Source organism: Hyla sarda, unplaced genomic scaffold (genome assembly GCF_029499605.1).
Source record: "Hyla sarda isolate aHylSar1 unplaced genomic scaffold, aHylSar1.hap1 scaffold_321, whole genome shotgun sequence".
Classification (NCBI taxonomy): Eukaryota; Metazoa; Chordata; class Amphibia; order Anura; family Hylidae; genus Hyla; species Hyla sarda.
In genome coordinates, this window is record NW_026609945.1 from 12,873 (window position 1) to 34,358 (window position 21,486).

Consider the following 21,486-nt stretch of genomic DNA (forward strand, 5'->3'; position numbering starts at 1 on the left):
CCAAACAGCTCCATAGTCACATACACAGCAAAGGAGAGATGTTGTTTACACCTAGTGATGTCAGTGGTATTGAGCGACATCACAGCACAGTGCTAAGGCTCCTGGGCCTGGACACAGCAGCGGCTGCAATATCTCAACGGAGAATACGTTTATATATATGTGTGTGTGTGCGCGTATATATATATATATATATATATATATATATATATATATATTTCTCCGCCGAAATCACTTTTAAACCCATTTCCACCTTTTTTTCCCTTCTCTTCCTCTTACTTTTTTTTCACGTTTTTTTACGTTTTTCTCCTTTTCGCCTCTTTTCTGGGCGTATTATTCTTCTTTTTCTTCTTTTTTTTCGTCTAATGCATACCCCATCAGTGCAGCAATGCTTATTCAATACCGCCAGCAGATGGAGACACTGGGGGATAATTTTCTAAGGATTTATACTGATTTTTCCTGTCTGAATTTGTCGCACAGAAAGTTGCAGGCCAAATATGTGTGACATTTCTGCGACTTTAGCTTCTAGAGCATTTTTACAACATTATACATAGGTGCTGAATACATAAAAAGCGACTGTTCAGCGACAGACAAGTCGCATCGGCTGAAAGTAGGCCAGAATGTCAGTCCATGTTGGAGCAGGTTTAGATACAGTCTAAAGTATAGATCTCAAAGTCTGTGCACAGAATTTAGCAAGGGCCTCGCACCTTCTGATGCATCAGGTAGGTGCACAATAGCATAGCCTAACCCTCTGTACTTTGGTCTATATTGATGCGGGACATAGACAGCCAGCTGATGACCAATCCATTAGTGCAATGGATGGCTGGAAGCATTTGTCTTTGCCTTTGCAATACCACAGAAGCAATGCATGGTCAATGTACAGCAATGACACACCTGTGTGAACAGCCAGGAGACCCCCCCCCCCCCCCATGTTATGTTACATAGTTACATAGTTAGTACGGTCGAAAAAAGACATATGTCCATCAAGTTCAACCAGGGAATTAAGGGGTAGGGGTGTGGCGCGATATTGGGGAAGGGATGAGATTTTATATTTCTTCATAAGCATTAATCTTATTTTGTCAATTAGGAACATTCAGCACACACCCGCTATCAAGGCAGCTGCCTATCATGTCATGCCCTACCTGCACAGGTGTGCTGGCTACTCAAATGATCCAATTAAGGAGGCCATTTAGTCAGCAGCAGCAGAAGTCCTGTGCCTGGACGCTCCAACAGCGGCCAGACACAAGCAGAAGCAGAAGCAGCAGAAGCAGCAGCAGCACCACCTTTTGTTTTTTGGCTGCAGCAGCAGCAATGCCCACAGGGCTGGCTAGCTGGCTAGCCAGCAAGCAGGTAGCAATGAAAGTAGGAATCTTTCTTTTTAACCCTGTAAGGGGGTGGTGCACTGTACCCGAAGATACTGCCATATCGGGTCAATGCATAGGGCGACGGAAGCAAGCTTCGAAATCGGCCCCCGTTCTCAAAAATCCATTTAATATATGGTCCCCAGATAGGGGACGTATCAGATATTAAACTGATAAGAACAGATACTACACTTGATCTTAGCCAAAAGGCCGAGAAGCGATAACCGTGAAAGGGGCGGGCCCAACAAGGTGCCCTTCATGGGCACTATCACTGCTTGCTGTCAGGGAGGCTGCCAGACAATTTTCCATGCACACTCTGGGCTGGGGGGCAGTCAACCACCAGTACACACAGCAGAACCTAAACCCATACCATTATTGCTAAGCAGCAAGACAGGGGCCCATTGCACTCCCATGGGGCCTTTTTAAATGCAATCCATAACCCGGATTTGCCAGGAACCCTTCTTACTCCTCCTACTTGCATGTGACACTGGGCTTAGGATCTGCATAGGAAACACACACACAAGCACACACCTACCTTTGTTGCCTGAAGATGCCTCCTTGGCTGTCCCCAAACGGTATCAAACCAACACCCACGGGAAGCTGTAAGCATAGAGGACATGCCTGCACCCCATTGGACTTACCTGTGTGGGTTAAACCCGGGTTATTTGACAACCTATGGCGGTGATGGTTCTGCTCAGGCAGAGCAGTGCTGATGCTCCTCATAAAGCTGTCGCTGCTGTGAAGGTTCTAGGTGACATCACAAATCCCTATGGTTACATACACAACAAAGCTGGGTTGTTGTTGTTTACACTCTGCAAGGCCTGTGGAAGTGAGTGACATCATAGCACTGTAGTTCTGAGGGTTCTAGATGGATGCAACAATCTCCTGTTGCTTCTATGAAGGCCATAATAGACGACATCACCAAACAGCTCCATAGTCACATACACAGCAAAGGAGAGATGTTGTTTACACCTAGTGATGTCAGTGGTATTGAGTGACATCACAGCACAGTGCTAAGGCTCCTGGGCCTGGACACAGCAGCGGCTGCAATATCTCAACGGAGAATACGTTTATATATATGTGTGTGTGTGCGCGTATATATATATATATATATATATATATATATATATATATATATTTCTCCGCCGAAATCACTTTTAAACCCATTTCCACCTTTTTTTCCCTTCTCTTCCTCTTACTTTTTTTTCACGTTTTTTTACGTTTTTCTCCTTTTCGCCTCTTTTCTGGGCGTATTATTCTTCTTTTTCTTCTTTTTTTTCGTCTAATGCATACCCCATCAGTGCAGCAATGCTTATTCAATACCGCCAGCAGATGGAGACACTGGGGGATAATTTTCTAAGGATTTATACTGATTTTTCCTGTCTGAATTTGTCGCACAGAAAGTTGCAGGCCAAATATGTGTGACATTTCTGCGACTTTAGCTTCTAGAGCATTTTTACAACATTATACATAGGTGCTGAATACATAAAAAGCGACTGTTCAGCGACAGACAAGTCGCATCGGCTGAAAGTAGGCCAGAATGTCAGTCCATGTTGGAGCAGGTTTAGATACAGTCTAAAGTATAGATCTCAAAGTCTGTGCACAGAATTTAGCAAGGGCCTCGCACCTTCTGATGCATCAGGTAGGTGCACAATAGCATAGCCTAACCCTCTGTACTTTGGTCTATATTGATGCGGGACATAGACAACCAGCTGATGACCAATCCATTAGTGCAATGGATGGCTGGAAGCATTTGTCTTTGCCTTTGCAATACCACAGAAGCAATGCATGGTCAATGTACAGCAATGACACACCTGTGTGAACAGCCAGGAGACCCCCCCCCCCCCCCATGTTATGTTACATAGTTACATAGTTAGTACGGTCGAAAAAAGACATATGTCCATCAAGTTCAACCAGGGAATTAAGGGGTAGGGGTGTGGCGCGATATTGGGGAAGGGATGAGATTTTATATTTCTTCATAAGCATTAATCTTATTTTGTCAATTAGGAACATTCAGCACCCACCCGCTATCAAGGCAGCTGCCTATCATGTCATGCCCTACCTGCACAGGTGTGCTGGCTACTCAAATGATCCAATTAAGGAGGCCATTTAGTCAGCAGCAGCAGAAGTCCTGTGCCTGGACGCTCCAACAGCGGCCAGACACAAGCAGAAGCAGAAGCAGCAGAAGCAGCAGCAGCACCACCTTTTGTTTTTTGGCTGCAGCAGCAGCAAGGCCCACAGGGCTGGCTAGCTGGCTAGCCAGCAAGCAGGTAGCAATGAAAGTAGGAATCTTTCTTTTTAACCCTGTAAGGGGGTGGTGCACTGTACCCGAAGATACTGCCATATCGGGTCAATGCATAGGGCGACGGAAGCAAGCTTCGAAATCGGCCCCCGTTCTCAAAAATCCATTTAATATATGGTCCCCAGATAGGGGACGTATCAGATATTAAACTGATAAGAACAGATACTACACTTGATCTTAGCCAAAAGGCCGAGAAGCGATAACCGTGAAAGGGGCGGGCCCAACAAGGTGCCCTTCATGGGCACTATCACTGCTTGCTGTCAGGGAGGCTGCCAGACAATTTTCCATGCACACTCTGGGCTGGGGGGCAGTCAACCACCAGTACACACAGCAGAACCTAAACCCATACCATTATTGCTAAGCAGCAAGACAGGGGCCCATTGCACTCCCACGGGGCCTTTTTAAATGCAATCCATAACCCGGATTTGCCAGGAACCCTTCTTACTCCTCCTACTTGCATGTGACACTGGGCTTAGGATCTGCATAGGAAACACACACACAAGCACACACCTACCTTTGTTGCCTGCAGATGCCTCCTTGGCTGTCCCCAAACGGTATCAAACCAACACCCACGGGAAGCTGTAAGCATAGAGGACATGCCTGCACCCCATTGGACTTACCTGTGTGGGTTAAACCCGGGTTATTTGACAACCTATGGCGGTGATGGTTCTGCTCAGGCAGAGCAGTGCTGATGCTCCTCATAAAGCTGTCGCTGCTGTGAAGGTTCTAGGTGACATCACAAATCCCTATGGTTACATACACAACAAAGCTGGGTTGTTGTTGTTTACACTCTGCAAGGCCTGTGGAAGTGAGTGACATCATAGCACTGTAGTTCTCAGGGTTCTAGATGGATGCAACAATCTCCTGTTGCTTCTATGAAGGCCATAATAGACGACATCACCAAACAGCTCCATAGTCACATACACAGCAAAGGAGAGATGTTGTTTACACCTAGTGATGTCAGTGGTATTGAGTGACATCACAGCACAGTGCTAAGGCTCCTGGGCCTGGACACAGCAGCGGCTGCAATATCTCAACGGAGAATACGTTTATATATATGTGTGTGTGTGCGCGTATATATATATATATATATATATATATATATATATATATATTTCTCCGCCGAAATCACTTTTAAACCCATTTCCACCTTTTTTTCCCTTCTCTTCCTCTTACTTTTTTTTCACGTTTTTTTACGTTTTTCTCCTTTTCGCCTCTTTTCTGGGCGTATTATTCTTCTTTTTCTTCTTTTTTTTCGTCTAATGCATACCCCATCAGTGCAGCAATGCTTATTCAATACCGCCAGCAGATGGAGACACTGGGGGATAATTTTCTAAGGATTTATACAGATTTTTCCTGTCTGAATTTGTCGCACAGAAAGTTGCAGGCCAAATATGTGTGACATTTCTGCGACTTTAGCTTCTAGAGCATTTTTACAACATTATACATAGGTGCTGAATACATAAAAAGCGACTGTTCAGCGACAGACAAGTCGCATCGGCTGAAAGTAGGCCAGAATGTCAGTCCATGTTGGAGCAGGTTTAGATACAGTCTAAAGTATAGATCTCAAAGTCTGTGCACAGAATTTAGCAAGGGCCTCGCACCTTCTGATGCATCAGGTAGGTGCACAATAGCATAGCCTAACCCTCTGTACTTTGGTCTATATTGATGCGGGACATAGACAGCCAGCTGATGACCAATCCATTAGTGCAATGGATGGCTGGAAGCATTTGTCTTTGCCTTTGCAATACCACAGAAGCAATGCATGGTCAATGTACAGCAATGACACACCTGTGTGAACAGCCAGGAGACCCCCCCCCCATGTTATGTTACATAGTTACATAGTTAGTACGGTCGAAAAAAGACATATGTCCATCAAGTTCAACCAGGGAATTAAGGGGTAGGGGTGTGGCGCGATATTGGGGAAGGGATGAGATTTTATATTTCTTCATAAGCATTAATCTTATTTTGTCAATTAGGAACATTCAGCACCCACCCGCTATCAAGGCAGCTGCCTATCATGTCATGCCCTACCTGCACAGGTGTGCTGGCTACTCAAATGATCCAATTAAGGAGGCCATTTAGTCAGCAGCAGCAGAAGTCCTGTGCCTGGACGCTCCAACAGTGGCCAGACACAAGCAGAAGCAGAAGCAGCAGAAGCACCACCTTTTGTTTTTTGGCTGCAGCAGCAGCAAGGCCCACAGGGCTGGCTAGCTGGCTAGCCAGCAAGCAGGTAGCAATGAAAGTAGGAATCTTTCTTTTTAACCCTGTAAGGGGGTGGTGCACTGTACCCGAAGATACTGCCATATCGGGTCAATGCATAGGGCGACGGAAGCAAGCTTCGAAATCGGCCCCCGTTCTCAAAAATCCATTTAATATATGGTCCCCAGATAGGGGACGTATCAGATATTAAACTGATAAGAACAGATACTACACTTGATCTTAGCCAAAAGGCCGAGAAGCGATAACCGTGAAAGGGGCGGGCCCAACAAGGTGCCCTTCATGGGCACTATCACTGCTTGCTGTCAGGGAGGCTGCCAGACAATTTTCCATGCACACTCTGGGCTGGGGGGCAGTCAACCACCAGTACACACAGCAGAACCTAAACCCATACCATTATTGCTAAGCAGCAAGACAGGGGCCCATTGCACTCCCACGGGGCCTTTTTAAATGCAATCCATAACCCGGATTTGCCAGGAACCCTTCTTACTCCTCCTACTTGCATGTGACACTGGGCTTAGGATCTGCATAGGAAACACACACACAAGCACACACCTACCTTTGTTGCCTGCAGATGCCTCCTTGGCTGTCCCCAAACGGTATCAAACCAACACCCACGGGAAGCTGTAAGCATAGAGGACATGCCTGCACCCCATTGGACTTACCTGTGTGGGTTAAACCCGGGTTATTTGACAACCTATGGCGGTGATGGTTCTGCTCAGGCAGAGCAGTGCTGATGCTCCTCATAAAGCTGTCGCTGCTGTGAAGGTTCTAGGTGACATCACAAATCCCTATGGTTACATACACAACAAAGCTGGGTTGTTGTTGTTTACACTCTGCAAGGCCTGTGGAAGTGAGTGACATCATAGCACTGTAGTTCTGAGGGTTCTAGATGGATGCAACAATCTCCTGTTGCTTCTATGAAGGCCATAATAGACGACATCACCAAACAGCTCCATAGTCACATACACAGCAAAGGAGAGATGTTGTTTACACCTAGTGATGTCAGTGGTATTGAGTGACATCACAGCACAGTGCTAAGGCTCCTGGGCCTGGACACAGCAGCGGCTGCAATATCTCAACGGAGAATACGTTTATATATATGTGTGTGTGTGCGCGTATATATATATATATATATATATATATATATATATATATATATATATATTTCTCCGCCGAAATCACTTTTAAACCCATTTCCACCTTTCTTTCCCTTCTCTTCCTCTTACTTTTTTTTCACGTTTTTTTTACGTTTTTCTCCTTTTCGCCTCTTTTCTGGGCGTATTATTCTTCTTTTTCTTCTTTTTTTTCGTCTAATGCATACCCCATCAGTGCAGCAATGCTTATTCAATACCGCCAGCAGATGGAGACACTGGGGGATAATTTTCTAAGGATTTATACTGATTTTTCCTGTCTGAATTTGTCGCACAGAAAGTTGCAGGCCAAATATGTGTGACATTTCTGCGACTTTAGCTTCTAGAGCATTTTTACAACATTATACATAGGTGCTGAATACATAAAAAGCAACTGTTCAGCGACAGACAAGTCACATCGGCTGAAAGTAGGCCAGAATGTCAGTCCATGTTGGAGCAGGTTTAGATACAGTCTAAAGTATAGATCTCAAAGTCTGTGCACAGAATTTAGCAAGGGCCTCGCACCTTCTGATGCATCAGGTAGGTGCACAATAGCATAGCCTAACCCTCTGTACTTTGGTCTATATTGATGCGGGACATAGACAGCCAGCTGATGACCAATCCATTAGTGCAATGGATGGCTGGAAGCATTTGTCTTTGCCTTTGCAATACCACAGAAGCAATGCATGGTCAATGTACAGCAATGACACACCTGTGTGAACAGCCAGGAGACCCCCCCCCCCCCATGTTATGTTACATAGTTACATAGTTAGTACGGTCGAAAAAAGACATATGTCCATCAAGTTCAACCAGGGAATTAAGGGGTAGGGGTGTGGCGCGATATTGGGGAAGGGATGAGATTTTATATTTCTTCATAAGCATTAATCTTATTTTGTCAATTAGGAACATTCAGCACCCACCCGCTATCAAGGCAGCTGCCTATCATGTCATGCCCTACCTGCACAGGTGTGCTGGCTACTCAAATGATCCAATTAAGGAGGCCATTTAGTCAGCAGCAGCAGAAGTCCTGTGCCTGGACGCTCCAACAGCGGCCAGACACAAGCAGAAGCAGAAGCAGCAGAAGCAGCAGCAGCACCACCTTTTGTTTTTTGGCTGCAGCAGCAGCAAGGCCCACAGGGCTGGCTAGCTGGCTAGCCAGCAAGCAGGTAGCAATGAAAGTAGGAATCTTTCTTTTTAACCCTGTAAGGGGGTGGTGCACTGTACCCGAAGATACTGCCATATCGGGTCAATGCATAGGGCGACGGAAGCAAGCTTCGAAATCGGCCCCCGTTCTCAAAAATCCATTTAATATATGGCCCCCGGATAGGGGACGTATCAGATATTAAACTGATAAGAACAGATACTACACTTGATCTTAGCCAAAAGGCCGAGAAGCGATAACCGTGAAAGGGGCGGGCCCAACAAGGTGCCCTTCATGGGCACTATCACTGCTTGCTGTCAGGGAGGCTGCCAGACAATTTTCCATGCACACTCTGGGCTGGGGGGCAGTCAACCACCAGTACACACAGCAGAACCTAAACCCATACCATTATTGCTAAGCAGCAAGACAGGGGCCCATTGCACTCCCACGGGGCCTTTTTAAATGCAATCCATAACCCGGATTTGCCAGGAACCCTTCTTACTCCTCCTACTTGCATGTGACACTGGGCTTAGGATCTGCATAGGAAACACACACACAAGCACACACCTACCTTTGTTGCCTGCAGATGCCTCCTTGGCTGTCCCCAAACGGTATCAAACCAACACCCACGGGAAGCTGTAAGCATAGAGGACATGCCTGCACCCCATTGGACTTACCTGTGTGGGTTAAACCCGGGTTATTTGACAACCTATGGCGGTGATGGTTCTGCTCAGGCAGAGCAGTGCTGATGCTCCTCATAAAGCTGTCGCTGCTGTGAAGGTTCTAGGTGACATCACAAATCCCTATGGTTACATACACAACAAAGCTGGGTTGTTGTTGTTTACACTCTGCAAGGCCTGTGGAAGTGAGTGACATCATAGCACTGTAGTTCTGAGGGTTCTAGATGGATGCAACAATCTCCTGTTGCTTCTATGAAGGCCATAATAGACGACATCACCAAACAGCTCCATAGTCACATACACAGCAAAGGAGAGATGTTGTTTACACCTAGTGATGTCAGTGGTATTGAGTGACATCACAGCACAGTGCTAAGGCTCCTGGGCCTGGACACAGCAGCGGCTGCAATATCTCAACGGAGAATACGTTTATATATGTGTGTGTGTGCGCGTATATATATATATATATATATATTTCTCCGCCGAAATCACTTTTAAACCCATTTCCACCTTTTTTTCCCTTCTCTTCCTCTTACTTTTTTTTCACGTTTTTTTACGTTTTTCTCCTTTTCGCCTCTTTTCTGGGCGTATTATTCTTCTTTTTCTTCTTTTTTTTCGTCTAATGCATACCCCATCAGTGCAGCAATGCTTATTCAATACCGCCAGCAGATGGAGACACTGGGGGATAATTTTCTAAGGATTTATACTGATTTTTCCTGTCTGAATTTGTCGCACAGAAAGTTGCAGGCCAAATATGTGTGACATTTCTGCGACTTTAGCTTCTAGAGCATTTTTACAACATTATACATAGGTGCTGAATACATAAAAAGCGACTGTTCAGCGACAGACAAGTCGCATCGGCTGAAAGTAGGCCAGAATGTCAGTCCATGTTGGAGCAGGTTTAGATACAGTCTAAAGTATAGATCTCAAAGTCTGTGCACAGAATTTAGCAAGGGCCTCGCACCTTCTGATGCATCAGGTAGGTGCACAATAGCATAGCCTAACCCTCTGTACTTTGGTCTATATTGATGCGGGACATAGACAACCAGCTGATGACCAATCCATTAGTGCAATGGATGGCTGGAAGCATTTGTCTTTGCCCTTGCAATACCACAGAAGCAATGCATGGTCAATGTACAGCAATGACACACCTGTGTGAACAGCCAGGAGACCCCCCCCCCCCCCCCCCCATGTTATGTTACATAGTTACATAGTTAGTACGGTCGAAAAAAGACATATGTCCATCAAGTTCAACCAGGGAATTAAGGGGTAGGGGTGTGGCGCGATATTGGGGAAGGGATGAGATTTTATATTTCTTCATAAGCATTAATCTTATTTTGTCAATTAGGAACATTCAGCACCCACCCGCTATCAAGGCAGCTGCCTATCATGTCATGCCCTACCTGCACAGGTGTGCTGGCTACTCAAATGATCCAATTAAGGAGGCCATTTAGTCAGCAGCAGCAGAAGTCCTGTGCCTGGACGCTCCAACAGCGGCCAGACACAAGCAGAAGCAGAAGCAGCAGAAGCAGCAGCAGCACCACCTTTTGTTTTTTGGCTGCAGCAGCAGCAAGGCCCACAGGGCTGGCTAGCTGGCTAGCCAGCAAGCAGGTAGCAATGAAAGTAGGAATCTTTCTTTTTAACCCTGTAAGGGGGTGGTGCACTGTACCCGAAGATACTGCCATATCGGGTCAATGCATAGGGCGACGGAAGCAAGCTTCGAAATCGGCCCCCGTTCTCAAAAATCCATTTAATATATGGTCCCCAGATAGGGGACGTATCAGATATTAAACTGATAAGAACAGATTTTTTTTTTTAGTTAACCCTCAGAACTCCATCAGAGCTCTAAGATCTTATTTGAGCTTGATTTTTTGTTCATCATCAGGAAAACCCGTTTTTCTTTATTTCTTTATCTCTTTTTTTTTTTTTTTTTTTTTTAAACAATAAAAGAAACCATATTTAAAACATAAAAAAATTATCAAACCAAAACTAACCATACTATAATTCTATAATTTCTTAAAGAAAAATTACCCAAATGTCATTCCTCTTCTCCATGCAAAGACCATCAAGAAGTCTAAGAAACCACAAGTTATAGATCCACTCAGCATCTCACTTTTGGCTGGAATCGCCAGCCACGCTGGAACCTTGTATGTTTCCACAAATCTATCTATATCTGCGTGAAAGGAACAATAGACTTTATCCCTTGCTTCATTGACTTTGATTCCCAATCTTTCTTTCAGATTTCCCAAATCCTCGTCAAAGGCTTTTTTCTCTTTTTTTTGACACACTCTTGAAGACAACATCAAGAGAGCCTCCATACTCTACCGGTACATATTCTTCTTCATTTTCTTTCCTTTTCTTCTCCTCCATCACTTTCCTGGTTGGAGTTTCCTCCTCTTCAGGTTCTTCCCTCACATCAGTTTCCTCCTCCCTACTTCGTTTCATAACCTCCTTTTTCTTCTTCTTCTTCTTAGGACACATTACTGCCAGGTGTCCCTCATCACCACATAGATGACACTTTTTCTTCACCTTACATGCTTCTGGCTCATGGCCTTCTTCTTGGCATTTATAGCACCAAACAATATCACAAAAATCTTTCCTATGGCCATACCTTTTACACTTTCGACAAAAGTCGTCCATGCCTGAAAAGAACAGGTCACCATTTACTGGGCCAATCTTAAAACGCCCTGGGGGATAAATTAGCTTTCCATCAGGTGTTTTCTGAAACTTCACTTGAAATTTCCACTTTGTCGTCCAAAGTCCATATTGATTATAGATCTTGCCTTTTGGCTTCACCTCCTCACAGAATCTAGAAAGGAACAGAACAATCTCTTCTTCTGTGATATACGGACTGTACATCCTCACAGTTATAAGTCTTTCCCGAGTCGGGAAATGGGGAGTAATCTCTACCCCTCCCAACTTAGGGTGCGACTTCCACAGCAATGCTTTATTGCAGAACACACCATAGTCCTCCTCCGAAACCAGAACCACATCATAGACTCCACTTCTTGGAAATTCCAGCATCGATAATATCTGGTCCTTCCTCAGCTCAAAAAGCTGGAACAAAATCTCCTCCACCACGAAGAATAAACCTCTCTCCTTCTTTCCAGCATCCAAAAGAGTAATTCGGACTCCATTTCGTAGTCTGGCGTAGCTAGGTACACCTCCAGCAGGCTCTTCTTTCTTGCCAGCCTCCTCCATCGCAGAAAAAACACCTCCCCTACTGCAGGCAGGTAGGTAGTGATCGCTCCTCGTTGCCCGGGGACTAAGCCGCAACCCTGATGTCAGCAAGGGGGTTTAGTCCCACCATATAGATGGGACGATCCCCCAGGGAAAAGGAGCGGGTACCCCGGGCACCTTCCAGCCAGATCAAGCAAACAGATACTACACTTGATCTTAGCCAAAAGGCCGAGAAGCGATAACCGTGAAAGGGGCGGGCCCAACAAGGTGCCCTTCATGGGCACTATCACTGCTTGCTGTCAGGGAGGCTGCCAGACAATTTTCCATGCACACTCTGGGCTGGGGGGCAGTCAACCACCAGTACACACAGCAGAACCTAAACCCATACCATTATTGCTAAGCAGCAAGACAGGGGCCCATTGCACTCCCACGGGGCCTTTTTAAATGCAATCCATAACCCGGATTTGCCAGGAACCCTTCTTACTCCTCCTACTTGCATGTGACACTGGGCTTAGGATCTGCATAGGAAACACACACACAAGCACACACCTACCTTTGTTGCCTGAAGATGCCTCCTTGGCTGTCCCCAAACGGTATCAAACCAACACCCACGGGAAGCTGTAAGCATAGAGGACATGCCTGCACCCCATTGGACTTACCTGTGTGGGTTAAACCCGGGTTATTTGACAACCTATGGCGGTGATGGTTCTGCTCAGGCAGAGCAGTGCTGATGCTCCTCATAAAGCTGTCGCTGCTGTGAAGGTTCTAGGTGACATCACAAATCCCTATGGTTACATACACAACAAAGCTGGGTTGTTGTTGTTTACACTCTGCAAGGCCTGTGGAAGTGAGTGACATCATAGCACTGTAGTTCTGAGGGTTCTAGATGGATGCAACAATCTCCTGTTGCTTCTATGAAGGCCATAATAGACGACATCACCAAACAGCTCCATAGTCACATACACAGCAAAGGAGAGATGTTGTTTACACCTAGTGATGTCAGTGGTATTGAGTGACATCACAGCACAGTGCTAAGGCTCCTGGGCCTGGACACAGCAGCGGCTGCAATATCTCAACGGAGAATACGTTTATATATATGTGTGTGTGTGCGCGTATATATATATATATATATATATATATATATATATATATATATATTTCTCCGCCGAAATCACTTTTAAACCCATTTCCACCTTTTTTTCCCTTCTCTTCCTCTTACTTTTTTTTCACGTTTTTTTACGTTTTTCTCCTTTTCGCCTCTTTTCTGGGCGTATTATTCTTCTTTTTCTTCTTTTTTTTCGTCTAATGCATACCCCATCAGTGCAGCAATGCTTATTCAATACCGCCAGCAGATGGAGACACTGGGGGATAATTTTCTAAGGATTTATACTGATTTTTCCTGTCTGAATTTGTCGCACAGAAAGTTGCAGGCCAAATATGTGTGACATTTCTGCGACTTTAGCTTCTAGAGCATTTTTACAACATTATACATAGGTGCTGAATACATAAAAAGCGACTGTTCAGCGACAGACAAGTCGCATCGGCTGAAAGTAGGCCAGAATGTCAGTCCATGTTGGAGCAGGTTTAGATACAGTCTAAAGTATAGATCTCAAAGTCTGTGCACAGAATTTAGCAAGGGCCTCGCACCTTCTGATGCATCAGGTAGGTGCACAATAGCATAGCCTAACCCTCTGTACTTTGGTCTATATTGATGCGGGACATAGACAGCCAGCTGATGACCAATCCATTAGTGCAATGGATGGCTGGAAGCATTTGTCTTTGCCTTTGCAATACCACAGAAGCAATGCATGGTCAATGTACAGCAATGACACACCTGTGTGAACAGCCAGGAGACCCCCCCCCCCCCCATGTTATGTTACATAGTTACATAGTTAGTACGGTCGAAAAAAGACATATGTCCATCAAGTTCAACCAGGGAATTAAGGGGTAGGGGTGTGGCGCGATATTGGGGAAGGGATGAGATTTTATATTTCTTCATAAGCATTAATCTTATTTTGTCAATTAGGAACATTCAGCACCCACCCGCTATCAAGGCAGCTGCCTATCATGTCATGCCCTACCTGCACAGGTGTGCTGGCTACTCAAATGATCCAATTAAGGAGGCCATTTAGTCAGCAGCAGCAGAAGTCCTGTGCCTGGACGCTCCAACAGCGGCCAGACACAAGCAGAAGCAGAAGCAGCAGAAGCAGCAGCAGCACCACCTTTTGTTTTTTGGCTGCAGCAGCAGCAAGGCCCACAGGGCTGGCTAGCTGGCTAGCCAGCAAGCAGGTAGCAATGAAAGTAGGAATCTTTCTTTTTAACCCTGTAAGGGGGTGGTGCACTGTACCCGAAGATACTGCCATATCGGGTCAATGCATAGGGCGACGGAAGCAAGCTTCGAAATCGGCCCCCGTTCTCAAAAATCCATTTAATATATGGTCCCCAGATAGGGGACGTATCAGATATTAAACTGATAAGAACAGATACTACACTTGATCTTAGCCAAAAGGCCGAGAAGCGATAACCGTGAAAGGGGCGGGCCCAACAAGGTGCCCTTCATGGGCACTATCACTGCTTGCTGTCAGGGAGGCTGCCAGACAATTTTCCATGCACACTCTGGGCTGGGGGGCAGTCAACCACCAGTACACACAGCAGAACCTAAACCCATACCATTATTGCTAAGCAGCAAGACAGGGGCCCATTGCACTCCCACGGGGCCTTTTTAAATGCAATCCATAACCCGGATTTGCCAGGAACCCTTCTTACTCCTCCTACTTGCATGTGACACTGGGCTTAGGATCTGCATAGGAAACACACACACAAGCACACACCTACCTTTGTTGCCTGCAGATGCCTCCTTGGCTGTCCCCAAACGGTATCAAACCAACACCCACGGGAAGCTGTAAGCATAGAGGACATGCCTGCACCCCATTGGACTTACCTGTGTGGGTTAAACCCGGGTTATTTGACAACCTATGGCGGTGATGGTTCTGCTCAGGCAGAGCAGTGCTGATGCTCCTCATAAAGCTGTCGCTGCTGTGAAGGTTCTAGGTGACATCACAAATCCCTATGGTTACATACACAACAAAGCTGGGTTGTTGTTGTTTACACTCTGCAAGGCCTGTGGAAGTGAGTGACATCATAGCACTGTAGTTCTGAGGGTTCTAGATGGATGCAACAATCTCCTGTTGCTTCTATGAAGGCCATAATAGACGACATCACCAAACAGCTCCATAGTCACATACACAGCAAAGGAGAGATGTTGTTTACACCTAGTGATGTCAGTGGTATTGAGTGACATCACAGCACAGTGCTAAGGCTCCTGGGCCTGGACACAGCAGCGGCTGCAATATCTCAACGGAGAATACGTTTATATATATGTGTGTGTGTGCGCGTATATATATATATATATATATATATATATATATATATATATTTCTCCGCCGAAATCACTTTTAAACCCATTTCCACCTTTTTTTCCCTTCTCTTCCTCTTACTTTTTTTTCACGTTTTTTTACGTTTTTCTCCTTTTCGCCTCTTTTCTGGGCGTATTATTCTTCTTTTTCTTCTTTTTTTTCGTCTAATGCATACCCCATCAGTGCAGCAATGCTTATTCAATACCGCCAGCAGATGGAGACACTGGGGGATAATTTTCTAAGGATTTATACTGATTTTTCCTGTCTGAATTTGTCGCACAGAAAGTTGCAGGCCAAATATGTGTGACATTTCTGCGACTTTAGCTTCTAGAGCATTTTTACAACATTATACATAGGTGCTGAATACATAAAAAGCGACTGTTCAGCGACAGACAAGTCGCATCGGCTGAAAGTGGGCCAGAATGTCAGTCCATGTTGGAGCAGGTTTAGATACAGTCTAAAGTATAGATCTCAAAGTCTGTGCACAGAATTTAGCAAGGGCCTCGCACCTTCTGATGCATCAGGTAGGTGCACAATAGCATAGCCTAACCCTCTGTACTTTGGTCTATATTGATGCGGGACATAGACAGCCAGCTGATGACCAATCCATTAGTGCAATGGATGGCTGGAAGCATTTGTCTTTGCCTTTGCAATACCACAGAAGCAATGCATGGTCAATGTACAGCAATGACACACCTGTGTGAACAGCCAGGAGACCCCCCCCCCCCCCATGTTATGTTACATAGTTACATAGTTAGTACGGTCGAAAAAAGACATATGTCCATCAAGTTCAACCAGGGAATTAAGGGGTAGGGGTGTGGCGCGATATTGGGGAAGGGATGAGATTTTATATTTCTTCATAAGCATTAATCTTATTTTGTCAATTAGGAACATTCAGCACCCACCCGCTATCAAGGCAGCTGCCTATCATGTCATGCCCTACCTGCACAGGTGTGCTGGCTACTCAAATGATCCAATTAAGGAGGCCATTTAGTCAGCAGCAGCAGAAGTCCTGTGCCTGGACGCTCCAACAGCGGCCAGACACAAGCAGAAGCAGCAGAAGCAGCAGCAGCACCACCTTTTGTTTTTTGGCTGCAGCAGCAGCAAGGCCCACAGGGCTGGCTAGCTGGCTAGCCAGCAAGCAGGTAGCAATGAAAGTAGGAATCTTTCTTTTTAACCCTGTAAGGGGGTGGTGCACTGTACCCGAAGATACTGCCATATCGGGTCAATGCATAGGGCGACGGAAGCAAGCTTCGAAATCGGCCCCCGTTCTCAAAAATCCATTTAATATATGGTCCCCAGGTAGGGGACGTATCAGATATTAAACTGATAAGAACAGATTTTTTTTTTTTTTTTTTTTTTTTTAAATTGCCGAGGAACGTGCTTTCGATTCACCCAAAGTGCAAGAAAAAGTGCAAACGTGTTACACTAAAAAAACGTGCACAAAGGATGCGGTCTATCGCAAGCCCTTCTCCGATAGGAGAGAGGCCCCCCAACAAACCTTACCCTTCGCCTCCGGACCAAAAGGTACCTGCGAGGTTCCAGGTTCGATGTCCCTTTTCGCCGAAGCTACTAGGGGACCACAAATGCTCCCGGCATCCCCCTTGGCGTTAGCCAAGGTATCTGCCCGCAGAGCCGATTACGGTAGGTACCCTGCCAAAGCAGGAGTACCCGGGGTGTTTGCAGGGAGGTGCGGAACCTAATAGCCACACACACCTCCCCTAGACCGCCAGGAGGGACACCCAGAAGGGCTACCGCATCCTGACCAATCCTGTGAACACACAACACGCAAAAAGTGACACAGTGAGACAAAAAAGAAATAAATAAGTGAATGTGTGCAGATATACTGCCCGGACATCCGGCCGGATCTATAAAAATTTCTCTGATCCTAGCCAGAAGGCCGGGAATCAAGAGGTGAGTGCCACAAGGTGAAGAGATTATGGTGCCCGTGCTTCAACTCAGTGAGTCTATTCTCCCAGTGAGTTTCGGCACCTCGGGGTCACCACTCCCCGAGGCACAAAAGTACCTCGGCTCTAGACCCTCTCAGCCTCATGGCGAGACCCGGAGGGAACAGGTCACATCGGGGCAGCCGTCGAGCTGATTCCTCAGAACCAGCCCCGGAAAGCCCTGGTACACCTGCATCCTCCATGCAGCACCCATCCCCACCAGCATGAAAACTGATAAGAACAGATACTACACTTGATCTTAGCCAAAAGGCCGAGAAGCGATAACCGTGAAAGGGGCGGGCCCAACAAGGTGCCCTTCATGGGCACTATCACTGCTTGCTGTCAGGGAGGCTGCCAGACAATTTTCCATGCACACTCTGGGCTGGGGGGCAGTCAACCACCAGTACACACAGCAGAACCTAAACCCATACCATTATTGCTAAGCAGCAAGACAGGGGCCCATTGCACTCCCACGGGGCCTTTTTAAATGCAATCCATAACCCGGATTTGCCAGGAACCCTTCTTACTCCTCCTACTTGCATGTGACACTGGGCTTAGGATCTGCATAGGAAACACACACACAAGCACACACCTACCTTTGTTGCCTGCAGATGCCTCCTTGGCTGTCCCCAAACGGTATCAAACCAACACCCACGGGAAGCTGTAAGCATAGAGGACATGCCTGCACCCCATTGGACTTACCTGTGTGGGTTAAACCCGGGTTATTTGACAACCTATGGCGGTGATGGTTCTGCTCAGGCAGAGCAGTGCTGATGCTCCTCATAAAGCTGTCGCTGCTGTGAAGGTTCTAGGTGACATCACAAATCCCTATGGTTACATACACAACAAAGCTGGGTTGTTGTTGTTTACACTCTGCAAGGCCTGTGGAAGTGAGTGACATCATAGCACTGTAGTTCTGAGGGTTCTAGATGGATGCAACAATCTCCTGTTGCTTCTATGAAGGCCATAATAGACGACATCACCAAACAGCTCCATAGTCACATACACAGCAAAGGAGAGATGTTGTTTACACCTAGTGATGTCAGTGGTATTGAGTGACATCACAGCACAGTGCTAAGGCTCCTGGGCCTGGACACAGCAGCGGCTGCAATATCTCAACGGAGAATACGTTTATATATATGTGTGTGTGTGCGCGTATATATATATATATATATATATATATATATATATATTTCTCCGCCGAAATCACTTTTAAACCCATTTCCACCTTTTTTTCCCTTCTCTTCCTCTTACTTTTTTTTCACGTTTTTCTCCTTTTCGCCTCTTTTCTGGGCGTATTATTCTTCTTTTTCTTCTTTTTTTTCGTCTAATGCATACCCCATCAGTGCAGCAATGCTTATTCAATACCGCCAGCAGATGGAGACACTGGGGGATAATTTTCTAAGGATTTATACTGATTTTTCCTGTCTGAATTTGTCGCACAGAAAGTTGCAGGCCAAATATGTGTGACATTTCTGCGACTTTAGCTTCTAGAGCATTTTTACAACATTATACATAGATGCTGAATACATAAAAAGCGACTGTTCAGCGACAGACAAGTCGCATCGGCTGAAAGTAGGCCAGAATGTCAGTCCATGTTGGAGCAGGTTTAGATACAGTCTAAAGTATAGATCTCAAAGTCTGTGCACAGAATTTAGCAAGGGCCTCGCACCTTCTGATGCATCAGGTAGGTGCACAATAGCATAGCCTAACCCTCTGTACTTTGGTCTATATTGATGCGGGACATAGACAGCCAGCTGATGACCAATCCATTAGTGCAATGGATGGCTGGAAGCATTTGTCTTTGCCTTTGCAATACCACAGAAGCAATGCATGGTCAATGTACAGCAATGACACACCTGTGTGAACAGCCAGGAGACCCCCCCCCCCCCCATGTTATGTTACATAGTTACATAGTTAGTACGGTCGAAAAAAGACATATGTCCATCAAGTTCAACCAGGGAATTAAGGGGTAGGGGTGTGGCGCGATATTGGGGAAGGGATGAGATTTTATATTTCTTCATAAGCATTAATCTTATTTTGTCAATTAGGAACATTCAGCACCCACCCGCTATCAAGGCAGCTGCCTATCATGTCATGCCCTACCTGCACAGGTGTGCTGGCTACTCAAATGATCCAATTAAGGAGGCCATTTAGTCAGCAGCAGCAGAAGTCCTGTGCCTGGACGCTCCAACAGCGGCCAGACACAAGCAGAAGCAGAAGCAGCAGAAGCAGCAGCAGCACCACCTTTTGTTTTTTGGCTGCAGCAGCAGCAAGGCCCACAGGGCTGGCTAGCTGGCTAGCCAGCAAGCAGGTAGCAATGAAAGTAGGAATCTTTCTTTTTAACCCTGTAAGGGGGTGGTGCACTGTACCCGAAGATACTGCCATATCGGGTCAATGCATAGGGCGACGGAAGCAAGCTTCGAAATCGGCCCCCGTTCTCAAAAATCCATTTAATATATGGTCCCCAGATAGGGGACGTATCAGATATTAAACTGATAAGAACAGATACTACACTTGATCTTAGCCAAAAGGCCGAGAAGCGATAACCGTGAAAGGGGCGGGCCCAACAAGGTGCCCTTCATGGGCACTATCACTGCTTGCTGTCAGTGAGGCTGCCAGACAATTTTCCATGCACACTCTGGGCTGGGGGGCAGTCAACCACCAGTACACACAGCAGAACCTAAACCCATACCATTATTGCTAAGCAGCAAGACAGGGGCCCATTGCACTCCCACGGGGCCTTTTTAAATGCAATCCATAACCCGGATTTGCCAGGAACCCTTCTTACTCCTCCTACTTGCATGTGACACTGGGCTTAGGATCTGCATAGGAAACACACACACAAGCACACACCTACCTTTGTTGCCTGCAGATGCCTCCTTGGCTGTCCCCAAACGGTATCAAACCAACACCCACGGGAAGCTGTAAGCATAGAGGACATGCCTGCACCCCATTGGACTTACCTGTGTGGGTTAAACCCGGGTTATTTGACAACCTATGGCGGTGATGGTTCTGCTCAGGCAGAGCAGTGCTGATGCTCCTCATAAAGCTGTCGCTGCTGTGAAGGTTCTAGGTGACATCACAAATCCCTATGGTTACATACACAACAAAGCTGGGTTGTTGTTGTTTACACTCTGCAAGGCCTGTGGAAGTGAGTGACATCATAGCACTGTAGTTCTGAGGGTTCTAGATGGATGCAACAATCTCCTGTTGCTTCTATGAAGGCCATAATAGACGACATCACCAAACAGCTCCATAGTCACATACACAGCAAAGGAGAGATGTTGTTTACACCTAGTGATGTCAGTGGTATTGAGTGACATCACAGCACAGTGCTAAGGCTCCTGGGCCTGGACACAGCAGCGGCTGCAATATCTCAACGGAGAATACGTTTATATATATGTGTGTGTGTGCGCGTATATATATATATAATATATATATATATATATATATATATATATTTCTCCGCCGAAATCACTTTTAAACCCATTTCCACCTTTCTTTCCCTTCTCTTCCTCTTACTTTTTTTTCACGTTTTTTTTACGTTTTTCTCCTTTTCGCCTCTTTTCTGGGCGTATTATTCTTCTTTTTCTTCTTTTTTTTCGTCTAATGCATACCCCATCAGTGCAGCAATGCTTATTCAATACCGCCAGCAGATGGAGACACTGGGGGATAATTTTCTAAGGATTTATACTGATTTTTCCTGTCTGAATTTGTCGCACAGAAAGTTGCAGGCCAAATATGTGTGACATTTCTGCGACTTTAGCTTCTAGAGCATTTTTACAACATTATACATAGGTGCTGAATACATAAAAAGCAACTGTTCAGCGACAGACAAGTCACATCGGCTGAAAGTAGGCCAGAATGTCAGTCCATGTTGGAGCAGGTTTAGATACAGTCTAAAGTATAGATCTCAAAGTCTGTGCACAGAATTTAGCAAGGGCCTCGCACCTTCTGATGCATCAGGTAGGTGCACAATAGCATAGCCTAACCCTCTGTACTTTGGTCTATATTGATGCGGGACATAGACAGCCAGCTGATGACCAATCCATTAGTGCAATGGATGGCTGGAAGCATTTGTCTTTGCCTTTGCAATACCACAGAAGCAAT

At 45.8% G+C, this 21,486-nt stretch overlaps 8 non-coding genes and 2 pseudogenes across 8 annotated transcripts; all 10 read right to left on the reverse strand.

Moving 5' to 3' along the window:
* Nucleotides 1–1,389: 1,389 nt before the first annotated feature.
* Nucleotides 1,390–1,580, reverse strand: LOC130329731 (U2 spliceosomal RNA). The gene has a single exon (XR_008873240.1). It is a non-coding gene; the product is annotated as a U2 spliceosomal RNA (small nuclear RNA).
* A 2,090-nt stretch (nucleotides 1,581–3,670) lies between these two features.
* On the reverse strand, nucleotides 3,671–3,861 carry LOC130329740 (U2 spliceosomal RNA). The gene has a single exon (XR_008873241.1). It is a non-coding gene; the product is annotated as a U2 spliceosomal RNA (small nuclear RNA).
* Nucleotides 3,862–5,935: 2,074 nt separating this feature from the next.
* On the reverse strand, nucleotides 5,936–6,126 carry LOC130329741 (U2 spliceosomal RNA). Its single transcript, XR_008873242.1, has one exon. It is a non-coding gene; the product is annotated as a U2 spliceosomal RNA (small nuclear RNA).
* A 2,095-nt stretch (nucleotides 6,127–8,221) lies between these two features.
* Nucleotides 8,222–8,412, reverse strand: LOC130329698 (U2 spliceosomal RNA). Its single transcript, XR_008873218.1, has one exon. It is a non-coding gene; the product is annotated as a U2 spliceosomal RNA (small nuclear RNA).
* A 2,072-nt stretch (nucleotides 8,413–10,484) lies between these two features.
* LOC130329715 (U2 spliceosomal RNA) lies at nucleotides 10,485–10,669 on the reverse strand. The gene has a single exon (XR_008873229.1). It is a non-coding gene; the product is annotated as a U2 spliceosomal RNA (small nuclear RNA).
* Nucleotides 10,670–12,121: 1,452 nt separating this feature from the next.
* LOC130329733 (U2 spliceosomal RNA) lies at nucleotides 12,122–12,251 on the reverse strand (annotated as a pseudogene).
* Nucleotides 12,252–14,342: 2,091 nt separating this feature from the next.
* Nucleotides 14,343–14,533, reverse strand: LOC130329743 (U2 spliceosomal RNA). Its single transcript, XR_008873244.1, has one exon. It is a non-coding gene; the product is annotated as a U2 spliceosomal RNA (small nuclear RNA).
* A 2,081-nt stretch (nucleotides 14,534–16,614) lies between these two features.
* Nucleotides 16,615–16,802, reverse strand: LOC130329723 (U2 spliceosomal RNA). The gene has a single exon (XR_008873237.1). It is a non-coding gene; the product is annotated as a U2 spliceosomal RNA (small nuclear RNA).
* Nucleotides 16,803–17,496: 694 nt separating this feature from the next.
* Nucleotides 17,497–17,656, reverse strand: LOC130329725 (U2 spliceosomal RNA; annotated as a pseudogene).
* A 2,073-nt stretch (nucleotides 17,657–19,729) lies between these two features.
* On the reverse strand, nucleotides 19,730–19,920 carry LOC130329744 (U2 spliceosomal RNA). Its single transcript, XR_008873245.1, has one exon. It is a non-coding gene; the product is annotated as a U2 spliceosomal RNA (small nuclear RNA).
* Nucleotides 19,921–21,486: the final 1,566 nt, after the last annotated feature.